This window comes from Panthera tigris, chromosome A2, assembly GCF_018350195.1.
Source record: "Panthera tigris isolate Pti1 chromosome A2, P.tigris_Pti1_mat1.1, whole genome shotgun sequence".
NCBI classification, from domain to species: domain Eukaryota; kingdom Metazoa; phylum Chordata; class Mammalia; order Carnivora; family Felidae; genus Panthera; species Panthera tigris.
Genome location: NC_056661.1, coordinates 132,870,638 through 132,884,937, shown reverse-complemented (window position 1 = coordinate 132,884,937; position 14,300 = coordinate 132,870,638). Strand labels below are relative to the sequence as shown.

General features: G+C 35.5%; 1 long non-coding RNA gene across 1 annotated transcript in view; it reads right to left on the bottom strand.

Annotated features, from left to right (window-relative positions):
• Positions 1–246: 246 nt before the first annotated feature.
• Positions 247–14,300, bottom strand: part of LOC102951881 — a 52,574-nt gene continuing 38,520 nt past the window's right edge. The window contains exon 5 of the long non-coding RNA XR_006214526.1: positions 247–323. This is a non-coding gene — a long non-coding RNA (uncharacterized LOC102951881). The remainder of the gene's footprint in view (positions 324–14,300) is intronic.

Below are 14,300 nucleotides of genomic sequence, written 5' to 3'. Positions count from 1 at the left end.
TAGCTAGAGGAGACTTTATCTTTTTCTGTTTGATTTACTTAACAGTACTTGAAACTATTTTATATTTTTACAAAACATGTTACATCTGTCAGTCCTATTAAAATGCAGTCTCCTTGAGAGTAGTATCTCTTTTTGTATCTCTAAAGTACCTCAGTATTTATTGATTGATGTAAATTCCCGGGGACATTTTTTTATACTTCTTTTAATGAAAGCAAACACTTCTGTCTGGGTCTCAGCCTGAAACCCCAATTTCTGAGCTGTGCGTTCTCCCACAAATCGCATTTCCAACTTCAACGCCGTCTCCACCATTATCCTGTGTTTTTCTGGTAAAATTTTAAAGATAATCAGCGTTACTGTTTTCATTTATTTACACCATTTAAATATTTATTTTTCATCTCTTCTACTCTCAATATTCTTTACTTGAATGACAGCTACTCAGCCCTAAATTTCTGACTTCCCAATATCTCAATTTCTAACTTAATTTTTTTCAAACTATAACCCAGTGGTTTTTAACTACTTTGTGTCTTCCCTGTGTCCTATAGAACTACCTAATAGTTTTACCCGTTTCCAAATTAAATCCTCTTTGTTGTGTTCATCACATCCACTATGGCAGATTTGTTTCATTATTATTATTAAGGTAATCAAAGGCTTAGGAACCAAGGAGGAACTGGACAGGGAAGACCCAGAGGCATTGGAAAGAAAGGCCCTTGCAGTAACATAAATCTCCATTTTTTATTCCCTGGAACTACCCCCTATGTAGATGGCAGAGTGGTCTCTGTAAAATGTGAATTATACTTTGCAGTTTCCTGCTTAGTCAGGTCCGAGGTCTCCTACTCTGGACTATTTGTACAGTGAAGTTAGAGCCTATCCTATAGGTATCTCTATATCACCTCTGTTTACTGACTGACCAGTATAGTTCCTATCTCATGACAGGCATTAATAAATGTTCGTTGAATGGACAGATGAATGGCAACCTCTTACAATGTTCTTTCACATACGACAGTATGCCCAAACATATTTGTTTCTGTTTACCAATTGATCCTCATGTTGTAGTGCTGGATCACTTGAAGTTCCAGAAACACTATTTCCTGCCCTCATTTTGTTTTTCAAATTGTCCTCTCTGAACGAAGTGGGTCTCTAGCCCAACTTCATTCCATTTTCTACCTTCCAACAATTTATTCTTTAAAATTTTCGCAAGGATGAGGTTCGTAACTTTCCTGTTTATTTCTTCTCTCCCATGCGTTGTGGATGAGAACTAATCAGTACTCAGTAGATGCTTGTTGAATTAAATGGAATTGAATAATTGTGCTTTCAAATACAAAGATTTTTCACATACAGTATGAGCTTGACCCAATAGTGTTTCTTCTTTGGCAGAGTAAATATTACTATTTCCATTTTGTGGATAAGTTGGTTGAGGCTCAGAGAAGTTTTAGTGGTTTCCTGAACACAATATGATTTATGACAGAGGTGGCACCAAAATTCAGGTCTTCTGATAGGACTGCCAGTTCATTGTAGTGACCTTTAATTATATTTTCTTGGTTTCATAGGATCCAATTGAATTCAGCTGCCTTCTAGAGTCCTGGTGGCAGAAAATGTCAATGTTGTTTTTGTTTTTTCTTCTTTTGTTATTTTGTCTTCTTCCAAACTGGGAACTTTCTTTTGTTTGTTCTGGGAACAAACTTTCTTTTGGAAACGGACTTCCAAAAGGTTCATTTCTCTATAGATTCTGAGGATGGATGAAGAAGAGATTCCCCCTTTGAGATTCAGAAATTCCTCTGGAGAGATGAGGGAGAACGGGAGTTGTTTTGTTATAAGGATTTTTTTTTAAATAATAAAAATGCAGTATTACATTTGCAATTTTATCCCACTTCACAGTATTAAGCACAATTTCTAAAAAACTTAAAACATGCCATTTTTATTAATGGTCCATTTAAAACCACCAAACATTTTGATGTCAATTACTAAAACAAGGTTTAACGCTGTCAAAAAGCATTAGTGCTAAAAACAGTCATCCTCTCTGTATTTTCATCTGTAAAGCATTACAGTTTATAAAACAATTTTAACTCTGAATACGTAAGGCCTTATATGAAGGTTTCCATATGTTAAGAATTTTATTTGTGTGTTTGATTTTAAATTGCTTTGAAAAACAGACAGTTGAGGTTTATAGAAAGGAATCTTTCTTTTAGGAAATAAATGTCTCAAAAGTGCAGGGCACCAGCAGTAAAAACATTCTGACCACAAATCAGAAACACATTTGGAAGTGTTTGTTGAGTACACCTTCTGAAACTAGTATTTTGTTTCTATTTGCTGGAAAATTGAAAAATCTGTTGTATCTTGGCATGGCTTAGCCAAACCTCTGGCCCAGCCCCAGATTCCTTGTGCAGTAGATGGCATTTTTGTATACACAGTGAAGCTGCCTAGCCCTCTGTTTTCATCACGTATATTTTAAATATAAAATGTACCTGCTAACAGTACCATTATTCAGCTAGAATTATCCTTCACATCATACTAGCTTGCATACTCTTTTTCCTTAAAAATTGTATATAAGACAAAAAAGAGAGAGAGAGAAGATGACAATTAATCAGTGTTTCAGCTGCTGAGTGGCATCTGGCCAAAAGCCACTAGGCTGACAACTAGAGTTTGGAGTGTTTTCGCAAGGCTAATTTAAGGTGAACTTAGATGAATTCAAGATTTATAAGCCCAAAAATGTCCTGACTAGAGCAAAGTTCAAGTAAAGTAATTCGCTGCTCACCATGCAGATGGGGTTGAGCCCACACTGCCCTATGATTTAGTCTGTAGTCAAGGAGAATTTTAAAAACAGGCAGAAGGGCTGACTTTCTGTGTTTCACTTCAAAGGTCTTCTAATAACTGAGAGGATTATACTGTTTTAACCAGCTAAGAAGGTTAGGTGGTTTTGAACGAGTGCTTTTATAGCTATCGATAATTCTTAAGTTTAAATTGTAAGGATCACCTCTAGTGTACATCTCTAACACATTAACGACTCTGAGAAGCTCACACTCCTACCTTATGACTTCATAAAATCTTCAGAATAAATAGCAGAAATTTTTAAAGGATTGTAAATACCCCAGAGTTGTGGGATTAGGGTCGAGAAACTATCTGGAAAATCATTTAATTAAACATACTTAGCCCATTTGAAAAACATTTTTAACCATCCTAAATATCAAAGCATGTTAATACAGAATAATTGTCACCAAAATAGGAAACAAGATTCAGTGTTATTTTGCACTATACTAGCATGTTTTATGCCAGTATTACCAAATTAGGAGGAAGTTTAAATGCTTGCTCACTAGGGAAAACAAAAAGTACAAAAAACAAACAAAAAACCTTTCTCTCTATAAAATGCTAAGGATTATTTAATTGAAAGGAAAAAGAACACATAGAAAGTAGCTGTCATTTTTAACAAGGGAAAAATGTTAATCTTATTGTGAAGGAATGTTTTTATGAAAGGAGTTTCATTTTCTTAATCCTATTAATTGTTATTAGTATGAGAGTTAAAATATTCTTCAGTGCAGTTACTCTAATAGATACTTAGAAGGTAAACACTCAAATGGTTCAAGTGCAGCATAGATTGGTTAAAAACTGATAAAATTGTCACATAAAAAACACTGTGTTCCTGTTTAATGAATTTCCTTTTTAAAGGGACTGAGAAAGAGACACCTATAAATGGTGCAGGGGGTTGCAAATTACCTTGTTTAAATATAATAAAATGACATTTCTAAAGTAGTAAGGTACATCTGGTAAACCGTAGTTGATGTTTACCAGTGGCTCTGAGTGGGATTTTAAGTAACATTGGCCTTCATAGCTATAAGCAGAAACAAGTTGATTAAATAGATGTGCTTCGTTCATTTTTGAATATTATTCATAAGCTATACTAGGATATTTTTTCCTGGCAGTAGCAGAGACAAATATGGATTTTTGCACTTCGGCTGAAAAAATAATTGTGCAGGGCCTTGTAAACTGTCAGGCACCAAGCCAGGGCTTACTCATTCCCTCCACACTCTTAACTTAAACAGTCTCGATTTTCCCCCTAAACATACCTTTTATTTTCTACAAACGTGCATATGTCGTGGGCGGAAGCTTGGCAAGTTCTTTGTCTGCTTCTTTTAAGGTCTATTTTCCACCTGCATTGGAATGGGGGCAGCAAGACATAAAACAGTCTAGCCAGGCTGTGGGGACATGCCCTCCCTGGGAGAGAAGTCTGATCTATGTTTTCTTCTGTAAAATGAAAGAGGCTCTTATGACAGAGAATCACATCTTTTACCGTGGAACTTATTTCCTAACAAATGCAGCACCAAGTTTGAAAACAGGATTTGTGCTGATCCTTGTTTCATTGGCTTGGTTGCTGAGAGCACCTAGATGCTTTATTATGTTACCTGCTGGTTGCATCTTTACATATATTTGTTGTTACGATTAAACTCATTTGATTCATTTTCAAATTCTCTAGCTTTATTCACACCAGAAGTCTTCCATTGACTTGCTCTGAGCATTCCTTACCCCAGAAGCTAGAATGGATTGGGGGTCCTCAGTAGAGGATGCCCAGTTGTTGCAACTCATTGCATGAGCATGGGAGATTATAGTACCCATGAGCTGCACTTGCAAATGTTGCCCATCAGAGGAGAGTATTAATGTGGGCTTTCCTTTCATAGTTCATATGTGTTCTAAAGGCTGGATTTTTTTTTTTTTAACTAGGATGTATTGAATTCCTGTTAGAAAACACCAGGTGTTTTATTAACTCATGCCTGACCAGTTTAAAATGGACATTCTTTACTAGCACGAAGTACAATGAAGTTGATTCTACGGATCATAACCTTTTCACTCCTTTCCAATCAGGCAGGGATTGGAATCTCAGTGACTCCAAGGCTGTACCTTTAGTATCACCTCTGGCCAATCAGAAATATCTTTTAAGATTGGACTCTCCTTGGATGTAGTAATCTTAAGTTTTGATAATCTTAGTTAAAATCTTAAATTTTGATTTTAGTCAAAAATAGGAAGAAGTACATTTTCTCCACTTGACTTTTACAGAATTAATGATAATCCATTTCTTTGACACATTTCATCATTTTGTTATAGAATGCCATTTTTTTCTGTTCTTTAAAATTGGTGGACATTGACTTTAAAATGTGTATATTTATTGTTGATAAGATTTTCAGTTAATATGGTAACATTAAAATATGTTTTCCCCTGAAGATAGGGCAACTGTCCTGTGTTTGCAGTAATTTGATGTTGACATTTCTTCTCTGTGTACTTTCTTCACTCCATGCAGCAATTGTAGAACAATTTGTTCTACAATTTTGACTACAGTGGTAGTTATTATAAAAACGCTCATGGAAGAGAAGTGTAGTGCTTTTCTTCCCAGACATCCTTCTATCTACAAAGAAAGTCCTGAATCATAAACTGTTAACTTAGGCTTTCTCTAAGAATGATATTTTTAGATGGCCTTGAGGATCCAAAAGATTTCATTAATGTTTTTAATCATCTTATTTTTATTTTTATTTTCATTTTGAGAGAGAGAGTGTAAGCAAGGGAGGGGCAGAAAGAGAGGGAGAGAGAGAATCTTAAGCAGGCTCCACATCCAGCACTGAGCCTGACACAGGGCTCTATCTCATGACCTACCTTGAGATCATGACCTGATCTGAAATCGAGAGTTGGACACTTAACCTACTGAGCCACCCAGGCACCTGGCTAATTTCTTTTCTGAAGCTGGTGTCAGAAGCAGGGAGAATAAAGATTCTGAGTCTGTTGCTTATAATTATTTAGAGTATAAACTTTGCTTTCACTGAACTTACAATCTCCAACAGGTCTGCTTATATTCTGTAGAACTAGAGGGAGTTCTAGAGCCCAGTCAGAAATATTGCATATTCCAGCTTATCTTTTTGGTAGATACATTCTTGGGGTATCATTTGCAGACATGAGGACTGCTTGATAAGTTCATTTTATAGATACGACTGTAAGAGGCACATAAAGCCTGACACTTTTTCTTAACTCCACCATTATGCAGTAGTCTGTTGAAAGAAATGGAAGTGGGTTTAAAAAAAGAAAAGATCTTGTTATCTGTTGAAGGGTCTTTTAATTCCTCTTGCTACTAAGCGCTTTCTTTTACTGATGAGAAATGATAAGGGAAGTTTACAAGGAGGTCTTAGGAAGTTTACTGTCCTCATCTGAAATTAGTCAGTGTTTTAAGTAATGTAGACATTCATCTAAAATCTTTACAGGGTTTATCACATCTTGTATAGCATTTCTTCCACTTTCAGATATCATTTGACCTTGTTTGCAGTTTTTCTAGCCCGAGGTAAGTTTGAGAACACAATGGAAGTTAGATGCTGCTCAGACTGGTAGACTTGCAAAGCTTCCCATCTCTAAAACAATCCATACAAATTTAAAACAGAAATGAAGCCTATTGCTGCATGAAGCTAAAAGTCTATTCAGAATCCCTAGGTGGCATGGAAAGCATTTAGACTCATTTCATTCACATGTCAGGTAAAGACTTTCATTTAGCAGTGAGATGAATGCTGAATAATGGGTCTTTTGAATAATGTAATTAAGAATTCATTAAGGAGGACTTAAAAAAAAAAAAGAATGCACTGTGTGTACTCCCTACACTGAACTCCCAAAATGTATCACAGAGTTGATGATTAAAAAAAATCAGCTGAGAACCAATTAGAAAAATACTGTTATTTCATTTATAAAATACTGACATTAAAATTCAATGAGGAACAAATATATGTTTGAATTTATTAGAAATTATATGAAATCAGGATTAAAGATCATTTGTATTATTTTAAAATGTGCTCATAATATAACAAAAGATTTAACCAACATTCTGTTTCCCTGAAAAGATCTCTTAGTGTTCACCATGTGAACCTTACAATATTGAAGAAATTCACTTTGTTCTTGGATAACTGATCAAATGAGAAATGGCAAACTTCCTTTTTTATTCTTTGCTTTATATGAATTGAAATGATGAAAAGTTTTAAAACAAACCCAAAAGTGTCAACAGCAGGTCAGAGATTTGCCTGTAACAAAAGCTAATATTGCTGTTATCTTTGTATGGCTGTTATCTACACAAGAGGAAGGAGGTAAAGAATTTCACTGTTTTCTCACTGATCAGCACCTACTAGTGTTCAGACTATCCCTGTGTTCCCACAGCCTACCTTATATCATGCTGCTTGCATACAACAGAGAGAAACTACCTGCTGGAGTAGAGGCAGATGTTTGTGGATATCAGAGTTCAGTGACTGGGGACATAGAATCTTCTACAGAGGCAGTGATAGAACTTTTACTATTTTTCTTGAGTAATGTGGATATTTTATTGAAGCCTCAGAAATATGTTCTCATAGCATTTGCAATCATCTGTTTTTGTCCTGGGAAAGGGACCATATTCAGTAAATTGTTCTTACGTTCTTTGCTTGGGCATGTTACAAGCCATCCCTATCTGTAGCATACATTTATTATTTTTTCAACATGTGTTTTTCCCACCAAGTATATGAAGAAAAAAGGTCAAGAAATTGATGGAATATAATTAATTCATTTGCTTTTGTTGTCAAACAAATTGAGTCATATTGGATTAATTATAGTCAAACTGCATTAATACATAAATTGAAATTTATTTTTTAACTTGTTAAGAGTATATTGAAAACAAATAATGAATCCACTTGAAAGAGTTGCTTCTGAGGCTTAGGCGTCTATATAGAACTGACTTGTAAACTGAGCTTGATTTCCTGTTCTCTTGAGAATTCTGGTCCAGGGGAGCTAGACTCTTTAATGCACAATTGTACAAAGGGAAGTGATCTAATGACCTGCCCTGAAAATTTAAAAATGAAAAAAGCCCCACCTCTCCAGCTGGAATTATTCATCCAGATGGTACATTGGAAGCTTTTAGTGCTGACTGCATTCTTAAGGCTTTCATTTTTATTTTGAAGATCATTTCTTCCTTTAAAGATTTCTTCTAGTTAATTGGAAACAGTAAGACCTAATGGAATGAACAAAGGATAAAGGATTGCAAATGTTGAAGTCTAATCCTTACTCTGTCAGTGACTACTGCTTTGTGTTTCGACCACGATACATGGCCCCTTTGTCTCAGTTTTGTCTTACAACACAAGATGTGGAATTGCCATTTTTAGACTGGGAGTATGTGAGCATAGGAGGGGAGGATGAATAATGTCCTCTCTGACAATGTTATTTACAGGAGAAATAGACATTCATGTCATTAAGTTGTGTATATACTAGAGACTCAAAACTTTATAAACACGCTTGTTAGCATTCGTTAACTAGTACAACTAATATAGTCTGAACATAGACTTAATTGTTGAAGAAATCCAATGTAGAAAATGACTAGAGTTGGCCTGGGTTGATGAAATAAATTTTCTATGGGGAAAGACATATTTTAGCTAGGTTTAAAAAATTTTTTTTGATGTTTATTTATTTTTGAGAGAGAGAGAGAGAGACACAGCACGAGTCAGGGAAGGGCAGAGAGAGAGGAAGACACAGAATCCGAAGCAAGCTCCAGGCCCTGAGCTGTCAGCACAGAGCCCGATGTGGGGCTTGAACTCATGAGCTGTGAGATCACGACTTGAGCCGAAGTCGGACGCTTAACCGACTGAGCCACCCAGGTGCCCCTAGCTAGGTTTTAAAAAAATTAAAATTAATCTTGGTGTTTTGAAGCTAAAAATATTTTTAGATTTCCTTTGAAAGAATGGTCTTTGTGAAAGACATACCCTGAAGTGACGCCCAATGAGCCATAGCCTTATATAGTCATCTTCCCTTGAACATCAGTGAAATCTGTAACTTGCTCCTAAATAATAGAATATGGCAAAGATGATGGGTTATCACTCTTGTGATTACATTTGACCATATGACTTTGCCTTTGTAGGCTAGAATCAGAGAAATTCTCCTTTGGCTATGTTGGGGAGGAAAAAATTTTTCTTTACTCTTCAAGATTCTTTTGGCTAGTCTAAGAATTAAATTGACATGTCAGAGATTAGCAAGAGAAAATCAAATCTAATTATGTACATACAGGGAATCCACATAAACATGAGATTATGAAGACAGGCAAAATAAAGTATATATGTCATTCTGGACCAAGGAGAAGGGGGATAAGGATGTGGAACATCAAAGAGAAGGAAAGCAGTTCACAGGCAGATGAAAATGAGTCAATGTTTGGTAAACAAATGTTTACTCAAATTAAAGGACAAAGAGAAAAATTTTGATAAACGGACTTTGCTAAATTCCTATTGGTAACCATCCCTCATTCATATTCTACCTCGTTCATCTGTATAACCTATGGTGATTTACCCATCCTAAAACAGACCCATCTAAATTCTTTTAGGTAGTTAAGGGGAAGACAAAGGGAAGGTTCTTGTCTTCTGTTTCTTAAAAAATGGTCAACCTAGGAGTGCATGGCTGGCTAAATTGGTGGAGCATGCAACTCTTGATCTCAGGGTCATGAGTTTAAACCCCAGGTTAGGCATAGAACTTAAATTAAAAAAAAAAAAAAGCCTAAAATAATACACATGCCAAATAGACACATTTTAGAATTTAAAAATGAAAAAAGCCCCACCTCTCCAGATGGAATTATTCATCCATATGGTATATTGGAAGCAAGTTTTGCTTCCTTACAGCTATGAAGAAGAAACAGACATATTGTGAACTGCCTATGGAGAGAGCCACATGTTAGGAAGGCTTCTAGGATTTGAAACCCTCAGTCATATAACTGCAAGGAAATAAATGATTCCAATAGCTTTAGATGAGCTTGGAAGCAGCTTGTTTTTCTAGTTGAGGCTCCAGATGAAGACAAACCTAACCATGCCAGTACTCATGACCCATGGAAGCCATATATTTAATGAATGTGTGTTGTTTTAAGCTGTTAAGTTTGCGGTAATCTGTTAGGCAAGAGAAGGGAATATAGTTGAATTTGTTCTAATTCTAGAATTCTATAAGTAAATAATTTTACCACACTCTAATATGTTTATTTATAAATTGTATATATTGCTATAAAACATGATTATTATCATGACGGTTTCTTTTTTATTAGACAAAAATAAAAACACACAGTAGTGCTAATATTTTCTCGTCTACGCAGTGTATCACCTATACCAACCTTAGGAGTTCTGCACACACATTATAAGACCATTGCTTTACTCTGGGGTTTCCAAGGTTGTAGATAAGTACGAGTCAAAATAAATTTAGTTTTATTTCACAAAATTCCTTATGTATTAAAACTCACATATTGTTAATACTTCTACAAAATTCCAGATGTCCATCTGTTGCTGACTTTGACTAGACCCCACTAAACACTCAGAGTGGATGAAGAAAGATGTGGAATACTGAGGAAGGGGCAGAACTGAAGACAACATTGTCCTGGCTCTGGACATATAATTTTGTTTAACCTTCAAGTCAAGCCAAGGTAATCTGAAGTTTGCTTGTTCAAATAATGGCAACATATAGGTTGTATAGGTAGTATAGGTGAGATATGTGGGATATTTATATGTGGGACAATCTGTCTTCATGCTATTCTCTAACTTGTACTCCCTTTAACTCTGCCTTCTTTTTTTATTCTGAATTTTAGAAGGGAAGTCAAATTGGCCACAGAGTCAGGAGAAAGGGGACATTATATACATGTGGATAACAACTGGTAGAGGCCCAATTTTACTCAAATTTGGGGGACAGTCACATCATTTATCCTCTACCATGCCAAATACCAAGTAGGTTTCAAGTTGAATATTTAAACAATGACTGTTGAGAGATTTCATCATTTTTTAAAATTTTTTTTACCCATCATTGAAGGTGTTGAAGTTGAGAAAGTTCTGGTAATGAAAACATATTTGTCATTTATTTAGTAATTACTTTGTATCAAAAGCAATGGTGGAAAATTTTCTAAATTATGTCTTTTATTGATTTAATTTTTAAATGTTTTTATTTTTTGGGAGAGAGAATGCGAGCAGGGGAGAGGCAGAGAGGAGAGAGAGAGAGAGAGAGAGAGAGAGAGGAGATCCCAAGTAGGCTCTGTGCTTTCACTGCAGAGCCCATGTGGGGTTTGATCCCACAAACCGTGAGATCATGATCTGAGCCAAAATCAAGAGTTAGGCAGTCAACTGACTGAGCCACCCAGGCACCCTTAAATTGTCTTTTAATCATTCCAGTAGTTTCCCTGGATCAGTAGAGCAGAGTGGTTAAGAGCACTGATGTGGAATCAAAGTGCTGGGTTCATATGCCTGCTCTACTACTTGCTGTGACCTTACTTCAAGCTCCTAAATCATTCATTCATTCATTAATTTAACAAATACATATTGCCACATTCTATGAACCACTCATTTTTCTGGGTACTGGAGATTCATTAGTGAACAAAATAGGCTGTATACCTCATGGAGCTTAGGTTCTATTTGGGGTACCCAAAGATTGATAGAATAAACAGTAAACAAACAAATACATAAAATGTTAGGTGGTGACAAGTGAACTTAAGTAAACCAAAATAATTTGGATAAAGAAAAGCAAAAGGGTGCTCTTTCTGCAGAATGGTCAGGGAAAGCCTTTCAGAGGAGGAGGTGTCCTTTGAGCAGAGATTGAAAAGAAGTATGGACAGGAGCATGTATACATCTGGGGGAAGAAATTTCAGAGAGAGTGAGAAAAAAGTACTAAGGTCCTATGAGGGAAGTTTGTTTGGTGTGTTGCCAGGAGAGAAAGGAGGGCAGTGTGTCTAGAAAAAAGTGAGCCAGGCAGGGATTGTTGGTAAGAGAGGGCTAGACATAAGCCCAGATAAACAAGTGTGAGATTAGAGAAAGCAGTGAGAAGGTCATTGCAATCATTCAGATAAGAGGGGATGGTAGTTTCGACTCTTGTAATAAGAAGTAGACATTTGGTAGCTACACTTGTGAACAGAGCATTGGGTATAGAGAAGTTGAATCACTGTTATATATCTGACACTAATGTAACATTGTATGTCCACTATACTAAAAAATGGTAGGATGCTGGATTCTGGGTGTATTTTAAAGGTGTAGATGTTTGGATTTGTTGATAGATTGAAGTGGCATGTAAGAAAAAGGAGTAAAGAATGACTCTAAGGTTTTGGCAAATGGAAGACTGGAATTGCCATTTATTGGGTTGGAAGAAACTGGTGGTAGAGTGGATGTGAACAGCTTGAATATCATTCTGTTTTGACCGTGACAAAATTTGACATGCTATCAAATATTCAAATGGAAATACTGAATGAGTTGTTGAATTCAGAGTTCAGAGTAGTGGTTGGGTTGTTGTCAGTATTTAGTAATATTTAAAACCATAGTATTAGGATGATGGTTATCAGGGGAACACTAGGTCCTCCTCAATTTCTCTCCAGTCCTACTTACATCATAGAATCTTGACTGTTTCAGAGTCTATACTATTCCAATTTTCGTTAATAGGAAAATATCTGTTCAGATATTATTACCAGAAATATATCAAATAGTATATTACTCATCCATCATTCTACCTCTCAATCAAAAAGGTTGATTTAACTTAAAAATATTTAACTTATAGACCAAGAGAACTAAATATTATCAACAAAATAGATTTATGTGTATTTTTTGGCATATATTTTTATTCTTTAGTCCTACCCAGTTTTATGATGAATTGTTTCCTTTTCTTATATTTTTCAATATTCCTGTTGCTTATTTTTTTTAATACTCCTTATTTTGCCATCTTTATTTACTTTGTATAATACTTCACCTTGCATTTTCTCTTCAGCTTTCTTTAGAGTTCTATCCAGTTCCTATATAGGGTCTCAAATGTTTTCATGCTCTTAACACTTCCTCTTCTGTATTCTTTTCTGTTTAGTTTCAATCTTCTGCAAGTGGTGACATTTAGGTTGGAGAAGGGCAAGACAAAGTTGTGACTTAAAGCTTGTAACTCACTCCACAAGCATTTGTACTAAGCATTTGTACTGACTTAGTACAATATACATTTTAATACAGATACCATTAATTTGCTGTCTTTTTGAAGACTGAAGTCTACTTGGGGAAACATAATGTTCCTAGATGAAACAAATCAAAGGAAAACTACATGGCAATGTGGAAAGAATGGCACAATTTTATAGTAAAAGATATACACTCAAATACAGAGGTGCAGCAGTTGAGTAGTTGAGTTCTGTGGTGGGATATTTGTTTATCCAACAAAGGTTTACATAATCTTAATAGATTTTACATTACCTCATATTATGAGAAGACATGAAGGTGTGATGTGAAAAGCATTAAACAACAGGTGAAGCAGGGGTACTGACCAATCAGGCTTACGTTGGATGTAATTTATGAAATGCAAATTAAAGCCATCTTGTGATACCACTACCCACCTGTTAGAATGCCTCTTAAAAAGCACTGTTGAGGATGTGAAACAACTGAAATTCTCATATATTGCTGGTGCAAATGCAATATTGTGCAGCCACTATAGAAAGCAGTTTGACAGTTTCTGATACAGTTAAATCTACATTCACTATACACTCTGGCAGTTCCAGTCCTAGATATTTACGTAAGATGTGAAAACTTGTATTCACACAGATTCTTATAAGTGAAAGTGTCTGATGGCTTTATTTATAATTGTCCCAAACTGTAAAAATCAAAATGTCTTTCAACTGGACAAACTCTGTTGCATCCATGCAGTGAAATGTAAAATTAAAAGGAATGAACTACTGGTACATGCAATTGCATGGATGAATCTCAATGCCTTGCACTTGGTGAAAGAAGCCAGATTCAAAAAGCTACTTTATAATATGTGATGATTCTGTTACGACATTCTGCAAAGGCAAAACTATAGGCAGAAAGTCATATCAGAATTTCCAGGAGCTTTGGGTATGGTGAGGGATAAGGAGGCTTGGAAAATTTGGAGGGGGGGGGGTTGAAACTGTTTTTATTTTGGTTTTAGTGATGGCTACATGACTCTATGTGTTTGTCAACATTGATAGAACTATGCACTAAAAAAAGATAAACTTTAAGGTATTTGTACCTCAAAAAAAACCACCTGTTTTTAAAAATATATATAAAAAGGAAAATCTGTTTTCCTTTTCTGTAATCTACAGTATGATAATCAGGTGTTTTTGGAGTTGAGTTTTAGTTTGAGCAGTTTATCAGGGGAGACTAATACCTCATGTTCCCTGGAGTTAATTCTATTTCATTTTTATCATAAAAAAGTTGTTTTTTTTGACCAAGTTATGTATTTTTAGGAGGAATTCATCTATAGTAATGGGAGAGGTCAAGGACATCTATCTATATGTGTTGATATTCCTGAAGAAAGAAAGATATACTGTATATTGAACATCT